Source organism: Leopardus geoffroyi, chromosome D1 (assembly GCF_018350155.1).
Source record: "Leopardus geoffroyi isolate Oge1 chromosome D1, O.geoffroyi_Oge1_pat1.0, whole genome shotgun sequence".
In the NCBI taxonomy this organism is placed as follows: domain Eukaryota; kingdom Metazoa; phylum Chordata; class Mammalia; order Carnivora; family Felidae; genus Leopardus; species Leopardus geoffroyi.
The window spans coordinates 104,038,176-104,046,082 of NC_059329.1; the positions used below are offsets into that span (position 1 = coordinate 104,038,176).

General features: G+C 40.2%; 1 pseudogene; it reads right to left on the reverse strand.

The window, feature by feature from the left end:
* Positions 1 to 4,469: 4,469 nt before the first annotated feature.
* Positions 4,470 to 6,273, reverse strand: LOC123601735 (annotated as a pseudogene).
* Between the last annotated feature and the right edge of the window lie 1,634 nt (positions 6,274 to 7,907).

Consider the following 7,907-nt stretch of genomic DNA (forward strand, 5'->3'; position numbering starts at 1 on the left):
AAAGGAAACTACCGTATGATTCAAAAATCCTTCTTCTGGATATACATCCAAAGAAAATGAAGCCAGTATCTTGAAGAGATAGTTCACTTACATGTTTATTGCAGCATTATTCACAATAGTCAACATATGGAAAGAACCTAAATGTCCATTAATAGGTAAATGGGTAAAGAAACTTGAGGTAGATGATTATGATGGTGGTAGTGGTGGTAGTGACGATGATGATGATGATGATGATGGTAGATAAATATATAGATGAGAGAGAGAGAGTGGAATATTATTCAGCCATAAGAAAGTTGGAAATCTTGTCATTTGCAGCAACATAGGTGAAACTGGAGGACTTTTTGCTAAGTGAAAAAAGCCAGACACATAAAGATAAATTCTGCATATCATTTGTGGAATCTAAAAAGTCAAACTCATAAAAGTAGAGGGCAGAATAATGGTTGCAGGCTGGGGTGGTTGAGGGGGGAATGAGAAAATATTGGTCAAAGGGTGCAAAGTTTCAGTTATTCAGGATAAGTTCTAGAGATTTAATGAACAGCTTGGTGACAATAGTTGACATTACTCTATTGTATATCTGAAGTTTTCTAAGAAGATAGATCTTAAATCTCAAAACACACACACACATACACACACACAAAGGGTGACTATGTAGAGGTGACAGATAAGTTATTTAACGTGATTGTGGTGACCTTTCACAATGTATACATATATATGTGTGTGTGTGTGTGTGTATATATATATATAAACAGATGTGCCAATTAAGTTAAAATAAATACATACTACTAGCTTTGTGTTTTCTAAAATTTAAAATCTCCCCACAATCAGTAACTGATTGAGGAGCCAAAACCAAGAAGAGCCAAGACTGTTCTTCACCATGACATTAATCTATGAACCTCCCAAGGAGAAAATAACATGAGTTTTGTGTTTCTCATCTTATTATTTTAGAGAGAGAGAGAGAGAGCTCAAGCAGAGGAGAGGGGCAGAGGGAGAGAGAGAAAGAATCTTAAACAGGCTCCATGCTCAGCACAGAGTCTGACACGGGGCTTGATCCCACTACCCTAAGAGCATGACCTGAGCCGAAATCAAGAGTCAGATGCTCAACTGACTGAGTCACCCAGGTGTCCCTGTGTTTCTTATCTTAATGAAATCTTCCCTGAAAGAATGTAAGCTACTTAAAGGCAGGCCAGGAGTTCTGTTTATTGATCTACTTTATATGAAATTTATTGTCAGATTTGTTTCCATACAACATCCAGTGCTCATCCCAACAGGTGCCCTCCTCTGTTTATCAATCTCCTTATTGATTTATCCTATCATAGATCTAGAACAGTGTTTGGGACATTGGCACGGTAAATATTTGTTGAATGAATGAATTTTCTTCACTGCTTATCTATAGAGCTTTCACAGAATGTTTAACTTATAATTAGTGTTCAATTATAATAATATAATATGCAATATATAATCTAATCACAAACATTATTAAAGTCTTATTGAGTACCAGGCACTGTTCAAAGGACTTGATTTATATTAACTCATTTAATCCTACCTGGAAGTGTGGACTTACTCTGCCCCTTTTACAGATAAAATGTGGAATAGGCTGTAAAATATAATTGTCATTTTTTGGATGAATGAGGTTGGGAAGGAAGGAGCTTAACTTACTGAATTACTTCAAGCAGAAGTGTCCTGAGATCTCTTCCTACAGAAGAAGAATTGTTGGTTGCTTTGCTCCACTAACATTTTTTCTAAACTTCATTTCATCTGCATTTCCCACTGCTCTATGCCTGGTTTCTGGTTCAGTCAATTTTTTGTGGTTTGGCCTCATGCAAATAGTAATATCTGCTTCTGGAATCCCTGCTCCTTTATTACCAAGTCTTCAAAATGGCCTTAGGGAGTTCATTATTTTAATGGGCAGGGATAGCCACACTTTTCCTCCACATGGCTGCCCTGTCATTCACTCCTGGGTCCAAAGTAAAAGCCCAGCAATCATTAGAAGCAAACATTTCTGAGCACTAATTGTTCTCTGGGTGATGGGGACAGGGAAAACCACCCATTGCCAGAGTCTTATTTGCAGCCTCCTGTCTTATTCTTCTCTGAGCTTTCCCTGATCTGGGTCCAGGAAGACATCCTTTTGCATTGGTGGGCAACCTTCCACTTTGAGACCCTTCATTGGAAGTAAACCACACACAGGAGAGTTGGGCTCAAATTCTGGCTCTGCCATTTTATCTGTATAAACATGTACATATTTTTTAAATCTCTGAAATATCCATTTCCTTCCTTGTAACACTGGTGTAATAATCATTATACCAATCTCAAAGGGTTGTTTGGTAATGAAATGAGATGCAAACAGGTAGGTCTTAGCACAGTGCCTGATGAATAGAAATCACTCCAGGAATATTGAGTAACGACATCATTAACTTTGTCTCCAGGGTCGTGGCCAAGAGCTCTTTCCTACTTATTTGACTTTTTTGTGTGATGAAAACAGTTTTTTCACCCTTTAATATTTTGGGTGCTACTCCCAGCACTGCCATGACCTAGATATGTGGCTGTGGGCAGGTCATTTAACCCCTCCCCCCACCTCTCAGGGCCTGAGTAAATTGGGCTCATTTTCCAAGGACCCCTCAAACTCTGAAAATCTAAAATTTTGAGACACTCATTTCCTGGTTTTTGAAACTTTTGTACAGAAATAAAGTTTATAAGAAGGAGTTAATCTGTTCCATGGAGATCAAGTCAGCAAACCTTAGCCTGAGGATAAAAATTAATTAAGTGACAAAAATATCTTCTATGTGAAAGAATATAATTACTGAGATTCTTGACACAAGATAATAGGCTGAATTTAGGGGAACAAATTTAGCAACTGAGATCACTGAAAGAAAAAAGTAAGCGACTCCAAAAATAGACAGTGAAGGAAAGAAGGTAAGGAAGTTCTTTATTTAAAAATTTTTAAGTTTATTTATTTTAAGAGAGAGAGAGAGAGAGAGAGAAAGAAAATGAGCAAGGGGTGGGGGCAGAGAGACGGGGAGAGAGAGAGAATCCCAAGCAGGTTCTGCACTGTCAGCTCAGAGCTAGATGCAGGACTCAAACTCACGAACCATGAGAGCATGACCTGAGCCAAAACCAAGAGTCAGACACTCAACTGACAGAGCCACCCAGGTGCCCCAAGGAAGTCCTTTATTAAGAGAAGCATTTTAGACTAGGATTGGGGATATACTGGCCCAAGAGAGCCTGAGGCTAAGAGAGTCAAGCTCAACTATGAAAGTGTTTTGGTACTGAATTAAGATCCCGGATAATTTAGAGGATAAATCCCTAATTATGATCAATACATTTTCTTGGGATTAGAAAAGTTAATAATAGAAGATAGTTATAGATGTCATCTGTCATGATAACTCTAATTATAGTGACAATGATTATTGGCAAAGTAAGACCGAGAAACTCAAGAATAAGAGCAAATTCTAAATTAGCAATGTCTGCATTTGATAGGAAAATGTAGAGTGGGGACATTCGACATATTTGCCAACCTATTCTATAAGAAATTTAAGAACAAAGAAGAAATTTGTTTTATTAAATTCACTTGGCTATAACCATAAACTCTCATTACCCTTACTTTAAAATATTGGACTTCATGTATGATTAAATTTAAGAATGTAAAGCAGAAGGTTAAGTGAACATCAAAAAGTATGAAAGCAAATAGCACATACAAGAAAATAAACTTCATTTAGAATTACAAATTTTAGGAGGCAATTCTTTGAGAGTCAACTCAAAATGTATCTCACTAGGATTCTACACATCTTAGATTTTGTTTACTGACAGCTTCTCCTAAAATATGATTTGCTTTCATGTTTATTTAACATTTTAGCACAGCTACTTTAATGAGGTTATTCTAATTGTTTCAAAGGAAGCCCAGAGAAAAATCTGGAGGTATTTTTGACAGTAAAACACAATCTCAATTCTCAAATTGGAGTTTGAAAAGTTATCTCAGTTTGTATTTCCACTACTGGTGAGGAGTAAAACTGTCAACCTTTTATAGATCCAAAATCTTTTCACAAGATATTCCAAACAAAGATAAGGTACAAGATGAGAGTAAATTTAGAGGTTTTAGAGGTCTTAAATATATATATAAGAGGAAAATGCTAAACCGTAAGTTACAGAACCAGAGTTCCAATTCCTATTCTGATGTGGGAGATTAGGTTCTTAACCTCTCTGGACCTCAGTTTTTTGCTCTAAAACAAAATACTAAAGTGGAAGACCTCTAAGAACCCAAACAGCATGATTACAACTGACATTAACAACTACATTAACTATATTAACACGGTTTCAACTATATTAACAAATCATCTGCACAGAGGACTACTAGTTTAGGCCCTCCTGTGGAATGTTGCTGCCACCTAGTGGAAGTATGTCTAAACTGTATGATCAGGTTTTTTGGTGGGGTTTTTTGGTGGTTTCTTTATGGGTTTTTTTTGTTTGTTTGTTTGTTTTTTGAGGTTTCAATATTTTATTCAAGTTTTACTTTAAGTGATGTTAATTACAGCATTTGAAGGGGAGGATCTAATTCCACACAAAATAGAAGACTCTAAAATGTACCCATTAAACTGCTAAAAAATAAACTGAGTGGTGAGAATATAACAGAAGTCCAATTTAAATTCCGAATGTTGTCACCATGTGATTACAGTCACAGAGACTCTTCCCAGCTTGCAGCTGGGACTCTTAGAAGCTATTTCATACTCTGGTGCAAGGGCAAAAAAAAAACACAACATGAGAGGGAATTAAGTCCTGAATTATTGGCTTCATCACATCCACCTTCTCCACCCCAAATGGCACAAAAGAAACAGCTACAGTCCCTGCAGACTACTTTTGGTGTAAAAGAGGTGATGGACTGGGGTGGAAACAGGTCATGAAAATCTGTCTTAAAGAGTCTCTTTCAGATGATTTTGTACACACCACCAGTGAGTCTCTCCTTCATTAGGGTGGGAAACCAAAGTTAATTCTCAGGAAGTCATAATTTCATCCATTTACTCAATACCAGTTTACAAAGTGCCTACGAAGTCTCAGCTTCCACTTGCAGCCATTTCTAGATAAAAAAAGAAACCTGACAATTCTAGAGGGCCACCAAAGTCCCCCAAAGTCCACAGCTGAAAGGACTCTTGGAATTGGGTTTCTTCTGTACCTCTGAAAGGGTAACACCTTAAAGCTGAATCATCTTTAACCTGGAGGTCTAACGTGATATTTAGCAATACTCGCATCCCAGACATACGACATTAAAAGGTACACTAAATTCTGAAGGTAGCTATGCTCAAAATAGTTTAAAATTAAACGATTGTACAGTATTTGTTTATGCCTGAAATTCCAGTCCTAGACCAAGCTTGTGGCCACCAGCATTGACATTCTTGCCATCCAGCAAAGCTGAGAGCGTCAGTTTGATACCTGGCTTTAGGGTCTGAGTGTATCCTAAACCTATCAGGCTGGAGTTGTTCACTTTAGCCGAGAAGCAGGCGTCAGGATCGATCTGATACTTGGCCGCTATTCCAAAGCGAGTGTTACTATTTCCTGCTGTCCAGGCCAGATTAACGGCGGTCTCTAACTTCTTGTTCACCTTCTGATAAATGGAGCCACCAAACTCTGTCCCATCATTTACGTTCGTGTGGAGCTGGAATTCGTCAGTCTTGTAGCCGACTGCAAAGTTGCTCTGGGTCACTCGAGACTTTGCAGTCTCAAAATTCATCTGGTAGCCTGCCAGCCAGCCCTCATAGCCCAGCCAGCACCAGAGCACCGCGGATCGAAGGGCCGGCGATGTCGAAATCCACGTCACAGCCCAGGTTGATGTGCTCCCGCTTATACCCTGTCTTGATTTTAGCATCTTTTTTCCCCTGTGTTTGGTGAGAAGGATGAATCAAAGGTCAGCCTCAGTCCACGTGCAAGCTGATCCTCCACAGTAATCTCTGTGCCTAGTGTGTCGTCAGTGTTCATTTCTCCGTAAACGTCAGACCATATTCAGTCCATCTGTACTTGGTTTCCAGACTGCCCGTCACTTTGGTGGTCTCAGTGTTGGCGGAACCTGAGCTCGTAAATTCCAGTCCATTCTCAGATTTTGTCTTCAAATCGAGTTTGATTAAGCCAAATCCATAACCCTTGGTGAAGACATCCCTGGCACATTTGCCAAGATGAGCATACGTGGGGGGCACAGCCATCTTCTGCTGGGGGGGGGGGGGCGGTGGCGGCGGGCTCGGTGGCTGCTACCGCGGGGGCTGCAGCGCGAGGAACGGAGAGCAGCGGTGGGGCCAAGGGCGGGACCTTTTTTATGTTAATTTTTGAGAAGAGAGAGAGACAGAGCGCGAGCTGAAGGAGGGGCAAAGAGAGAGGGAGTCTCCAGGATCTGAGCTGTCAGCACAGAGCCCAAGGTGGGGGCTCAGACTCACAAACCCCAAGATCATGACCTGAGCCGAAGTTGACTCTTAACCAACTGAGTCACCAGGCGCCCCATGTAGGGTCAGTTTTAAGAGGTGACCTTTGGGGACTAAAATCCACGTGAGAACCTAGCATCGCAATAGTAATTGATTATCCTCAAACACAGTATATACCCACTATGCTGTAAGCATTGTACTATATATACCCCTCAAGTTCCTTAACTCAATACTATCATGCAGTTCAATTCTGGGAAAGGAACCAGACCAGGAAATGGAGCAAGTCGCTAAGCAAATTGAAAATGGTAAATAACACTAATCAACAAATATATTTAGACAAGAGTGATGTAATTGAGAATAGGCAAGTCACAAGTTCACATTCAAGGTACCATTTTAAACCAGTCAGATTTTTAAGTGCTTTAAAAGAAGCATCATAACATAATGAAAGAACAGTCTAGAAAAGTGGCCATCCCGAGTTAAAAAATATTAAAAATGGGGGGGAGGGGGCGCCTGGGTGGCTCAGTCTGTTAAGCATCAGACTTCGGCTCAGGTCATGATCTCATGGTTCGTGAGTTAGAGCCCCGCGTCAGGCTCTGTGTTGACAGCTCACAGCCTGGAGCCTGCTTTAGATTCTGTGTCTCCCTGTCTCAGCCCCTTCCCTGCTCATACTTTCTCTCTCTCTCTCTCTCTCTCTCTCTCAAAAATGAATAAATATTTAAAAAATTTTTAATTAAAAATGGTAGTGTTGGGCGCCTGGGTGGCGCAGTCGGTTAAGCGTCCGACTTCAGCCAGTCCGTGAGTTCGAGCCCCGCGTCAGGCTCTGGGCTGATGGCTCAGAGCCTGGAGCCTGTTTCCAATTCTGTGTCTCCCTCTCTCTCTGCCCCTCCCCCGTTCATGCTCTGTCTCTCTCTGTCCCAAAAATAAATAAACGTTGAAAAAAAAAAAATTAAAAAAAAAATGGTAGTGTTAACACATGGCATGAGTCTTAATCCTGCCTGTTTTCATCTGAGTGGTCTTGTGCACCTCCCCTGATTTCACATCACCTCTTCATCTGTGAGATTCAACCAAGTGTATCAACATTGTATGATTGTGTCAGGATCATATATGCACCCTATATAAAAACCACAATATAAAAACTATTCAAATGGAATGATTTTTAAATTATCAATTTGGCTCAGAAGAAACACCTCCAGCTATAGAATTCTGATACCAGTTTATTAGAAATTCATGGTAATCTATATAACTATTGTTCCCAGCTAACTATGTTTTTATTAAATACCAACTAACTACTATACATGTTTTCATTAAGATGCCAGCTAAGTTGGACATAGTTTTTTTAGAGGGGGGAGGGGCAGAGAGAGAGAGGGTGGGAGAGAATCCCAAGCAGGCTCCATGCTCAGCATGGAACCCGACACCGGGCCCAATCCCATGACCCCGGGATCATGACCCAAGCTGAAATAAAGAATCCAGTGCTTAACCAACTAAGCCACCTGGGAGCCTCATCTTGGACAT